This window comes from Mus caroli, unplaced genomic scaffold (assembly GCF_978045245.1).
Source record: "Mus caroli unplaced genomic scaffold, Mus_caroli_1 scaffold_3, whole genome shotgun sequence".
NCBI lineage: Eukaryota > Metazoa > Chordata > Mammalia > Rodentia > Muridae > Mus > Mus caroli.
The window spans coordinates 61,553,812-61,558,939 of NW_028227258.1; the positions used below are offsets into that span (position 1 = coordinate 61,553,812).

The 5,128-nt window shown below is 44.8% G+C and overlaps 1 non-coding gene across 1 annotated transcript; it reads left to right on the plus strand.

Moving 5' to 3' along the window:
• Window positions 1-2,804: 2,804 nt before the first annotated feature.
• LOC115030766 (small nucleolar RNA SNORA17) lies at window positions 2,805-2,931 on the plus strand. The gene has a single exon (XR_003836360.1). It is a non-coding gene; the product is annotated as a small nucleolar RNA SNORA17 (small nucleolar RNA).
• The last annotated feature ends 2,197 nt before the right edge of the window (window positions 2,932-5,128 follow it).

Here is a 5,128-nt window from a genome sequence, read left to right on the forward strand (position 1 = left end):
TGTTTGTTGAGTTTTAAGAAAAAACAGGTATACAATATCACACTTCTGCACACAGGAAAGAATCTTTGGGTTTTTTTTTTTATCATAGATTTTTGTTTTAGTTAGCCTTTTGCTTCTATGACAACTTATCTGAGAGAATCAATTTAAGAGGAAGGTAAATCTGGGTATGGTGGTATGTACCTCTAATCCCATTCATTCAGGAGGGAAATACAAGGAGTGTGATATTGAATCTAGTGTAGCCTACATTGAAAGACCCTACTTTACAAAAATTGGCAAAAGGATGGAGAAGAAATACATTGGCAGCTGGGATGCAGAAAGAAGTAAAGGTGAGTCCAGGATCCCAGTATCCTTTCCAAGGCTACCCCTCTGATGTCCTAACTTCCTTCTGCTAGATAACCTCTCTTGAAGGTAGTGCACTTTCATACCTATATCAAAAATGTAAGCTCACATTCTGGGAACCTGGATTTTAATAAATGAGCTTATGGTGAACAGTTAAGATCAAATTATATCAATAGCTATGCCATGTAAACTAAAATAGAGAAAAGGTGTTTTTCTTAAATTCAAAATTAGAAATTCAGAACATTCCTAGAGAAAACTTTTTAGAATAAATTCTCACTTGCAAAAGTAAATACCAAGAATACTAGAATATTAGATTATTTATCACAGAGAGACTCTGAGGGGGAGGCACTAGAGAGCTAACACTGCACATCAGTGCACGGTGATGGGGCCTGGAAGGCTGCTGGCCCCTGAGAACTACCGATCACACTGTGTGTAAGCCACATCTTGGAGTCCAGAAGTAGCTGTGACAATGGCTAGTGTTACTCTCTCCCTAGGTACAATCCCTAGAATGAGGCTCAACTGTAAGGAACAGAGGTCAGGAAGAATTATACTTAGTTCTTATTTCCTGCATCCTAAACATACCTGTGCCTCCCATTCCACATTCTAGAATGAAGCATGGTCAAACCTTCTCTCCTTTCACAGCCTTGGAGACCTGGCTCCCTCAGGACCCATCTACGTGTTTACCCACGTGCATTTTCCCGTTAGTTCAGAAAACTCACCTGTGCCACACTCAGAATCAAGTCTTTAGCAGAGGAGATGTGCAAAGCAAGGAATCTGTAAATGACCAGTTAGGTGGAGAGAAAGCATTTGAGTCTCAGTAGTGTGTGTGTGTGTGTGTGTGTGTGTGTGTGTGTGTGTGCACGTGTATATCCTGGTTGGCTGCAGAGCTGTTTCTGTTCGGTTTTGTATAAGCAGTTGGTCGAAAGGAAAAGCATGCCAGGGTAAATGGAATCTGTGGAAACGGAGCCTGAGTTTCTCATCAAGGAGTCCTGGAATTGGAGGAATAAAATTATACCCTCAGTATGAGAGGAACCACTCTCAGTGTGGCTGCTGATAAGCAATACTTCTGAAAGAACTGTATTTTAAGAACATTAAAAATAAGTGTGTGGCTACTGGTGTCAGCACAAAACTTCACAAAAACCTAGTGAGGTGGAATTGGACAGTGAGTGCTGAGTGTCTATTCTTTGTTGTAGACTGATTTGTAGCAACCTCAAATTCATATGCCAAAGCTCAGTAAAATGAAACGGAACTGTTTGGATAGGGAACCTTAAAGGAGTTTCATAAGGTGAAATAATGTTATTTGTGTTGACTCTAAAGCCTTTAAGAGAAGATTAAGACACAGATAATTTACAAAGGCCAGGAGAAGATACAGGGAGGGATAGCCATCTGAAAGATAAGAAGATAGGCTGTTTTCCATGGCACCTTGCTCATGGCCCCTGGCTCTTTTCCAAAACTCTGGAAAAATAGATTTCTGTTACTGAAACCATACAGTCTAGGACATTTTTATTATGCAGCCCTAGCAATTGAATACACCCATGGACATTAAAAATACTAAGATATACTTCTACAAAAATGAAACACTATACAATGAAAACCACTCACTATGACAATATAATTATTAATAAAAATAAAATAAAAGGAAAAGAAATGGAAACAACTCAATGTCCTCTCATGTGAGCCCCTAAAACTAGGGTATCTCCTTCTAACACATAGTATCATACAGACATGAAACCACTATAGAGGCCTCCATGACCTGTCACAAAGTGACTTCCAAAAGATGCTTTTGATTAAAAACAAAAGTCAAGAGGAGACAGGACAGAGATAGCATGTTACCTCTGTGGTGGGAGAGAGAAGTAGAACCCTGTGCACACATTCTCTCACTTTCTGTGGAAAGTAAAAGATAAACCAGAAATGAAAATATTTACCCAAAGGGATGGGAGAGGGCAACAAACAGCTCTGATGCGGAAGCGAGGTGCCTTCCATGTATCTTCTGCTGCAGAGTGGGTCATAAGTACTTTAAGATTCAAAACTGAACAAGGGGCCAGTGGGACCGTTCACTTGCTTAAGGCACTTGCTGCCAGTCTAGTGACCTGAGTTTGATCCCTGGCATCCCCATGATAGGAAAGAGCTGATTCCCATAGATTGTCCCCAGACCCTCCATGGGTGCACCATAGTACACACACACTTAATAGATTAATACATGTAATACAATTAAACATTGAACTAAATTTAAAAGGCAAAAGAAGCAAATTCTGACTGTTACCAGGAAGGAGAACACTCACAGATAGCACGTTGGGAACACTACCATGCAGGTGAGAAGAGTTAAAATCAATTCAAGCAGAATTCAGGTATCACTGCGTGTAAGGACTAAATGGTCTATCATACGATCTAGAACTTAGTAGGCATGCTGTTAGAACAGGCACCAGGAGTACTGGCATTCTATTTGTCTTCAAGAGTAAAATAGGTCCCCCAGAGGTATTGCAGGCGTGGCTGCTGTGTCATGTATGTTAGTAGTTGACAGAGAGGAGAGAAGTTATGTCTGTGCTCAGTGTTCTGACCTGTGAACCTCTGAATGATTACTAGCCTAACATTCCCTGAAAAAAGTGAGCCTGAGATGACCACCAGTCCGGTGCCAGGCAGGCCTGAAGGGGCCGACTGTGCCTGACTGTCATATGCATGGGTGGGACACAGCTCTCCTGAGACAACTCCAGACACTGAACGGCCCTCACGTCACTAAGAGGTGCAAGGAAGAGAAAGAGAAACAGAAGGATTTGGGCACAATGAAGAGAGGCAGAACTGGAGACAGAAGGGTAATGAGAAACAGCCTGGTGTGAGTAACCTGTGCCGCCACCTGGGATCATGGTGGGGTGCTGTGCTGACACTTGGCGCCACATCTAGATACATGGTCCTACAGAAGCAGGGATCTCTTGCCACCAAAGGACAGGCAGATGTCCCTGGTCTGGGATACCACCTGGGGACATGTTTATGTCTAAGGGCTGTGAAGACTGGCCCTACCCTTTGCCTGGGCATTGTGGGAGAGTTGGCCCTAGGATATGAGAGCAGGAGGGCTGACCCCATATCTATCAGCTATAGTACTCAGGAGAGCAGTCCCTACAAGTTTTAGGAAGTGCAGTAGAGCTGGTTTGCCCTGTTTGTAGGAGTTGCCAGTTAGTGGGCCCTGAGGGCATGAGTGCTAAAGAACCAGCCCTGTCACTTGTCTGGATAAGGGAGAGAAATCCTCCTCCCTCTTTACACCTCACCTCCAAGGGAAGGTGAGTGACCTGGCCCTGGGGTCATGAAAGCACCAGAGCTGTCCCTGCCCCTCACCAGCTGCAGCATTCAAATGAGCAAGCCCCACACCTCACCAGGGCATCACAGTAGAGTTGACCCTGAGGGTGTGAGCATGGGAGAGCTGGCCTTGCCACTTGTCTGCCATGTGGTGACGTGGGCAAGGGAGAGATGCCCTTCTCCCTCTTCACCCCTTGTCACCTACAGGTAGCAGGAGATCTAGCCCCAAGGTCATTAAAGCAGGAAAGCTGACCCTGGCCCTCACCTACTGCAGCATTAGGGAGAGCAAACCCTACAGCTTGCCTGGGCAGCACCATAGATCTCATCCTAGTGGCAGTGGGGGTGTGGGTGAGCCAGGTACAAGGGCATGAGATCAGAGAGCTGGCATGGATGGAGCAGCTAGGGCAGGGCAAGAGAGCTCACCCTAGTGGTGTGGGTGCAGGAGAGCTGGCAGACTGGCCAGCTCATATACCTCTCAGATCTTCGAGTTGGCCCACCTCAATATCTACAATTGATGAACTGCTGGAATGCATGAAAAGGCTGGTCCTGCACAGGCTAACAAAAGGATATCTGAGATCTACCCAATGAGGTTCTAGTATTGATAGATTATTTGTAAAAGCCAGAGATCTTGTATCAGACCAATAAATCATTGCAATGAATATTTGTAAGCAAAGAAGTGTGGCCCAAAGGGTGTACTGTGACATACTACAGCTTCCACAATAAGATTTCTTCTCCCTCTGTTGGGAAAGGTTGGGAGAGGTCATAAGAGTGGAGGGCAGATACAAGGGGAGGGGGAAATGAGTGGGATTGGGGTGCATGATATGAAATGTATAAAGAACCAACTAAAAACAAGTACAATAGGATTAAAGAAAAAGATGTGTTTAGTCAGTTATGATGACTCTTCTCTTTCCTTTAATGCGACCAGTTATTCTGACTCAATCATGGACTGGTATAGAAATCAATCCAATATTGGAAATGATAGTTGTTGGGAGCTATTAAGACAACACAATTGTCCTGATCTCTGAATTGGGCCTCTCCCCCCAAGAAGAAAAGGGGGTCAAAAGCGGGCCACGACACACCGTTCCGAGAACAACCACAGGATGTTCCAGCCCTAAGTCAGCGCCAGATGTCCTGACCACACCCTGATACCACCAAGTTCCTGCTTCCCCGTGTAACTGCCTAAATGTGCAATTCTATTGCCCCACCCCTCCCGTTGATAAGTACCTGTACTTCCCCTTTTGCTTGTGCAATTCTACTGCCTCACCCTCCTGCTGAAAGGCACTTCCCCTTTTGCTTGTGCATTTAAACCTTGGGCCTGGCTAATACATTGGAACCTTGATGCCACTCAAAACGTTTCCGTGTCGTTATTCGCACAAGGTTCTCGTCTCTCTCTGCCCCCCAATTTGGTTCTTAGGAGAAGGTCCCCTCGAGACCCTCGAATAACTAGACCTGCTGGACGGGTCAGATAGTCTTCATTTGGAAGGCTGGTTCTAGACATTTT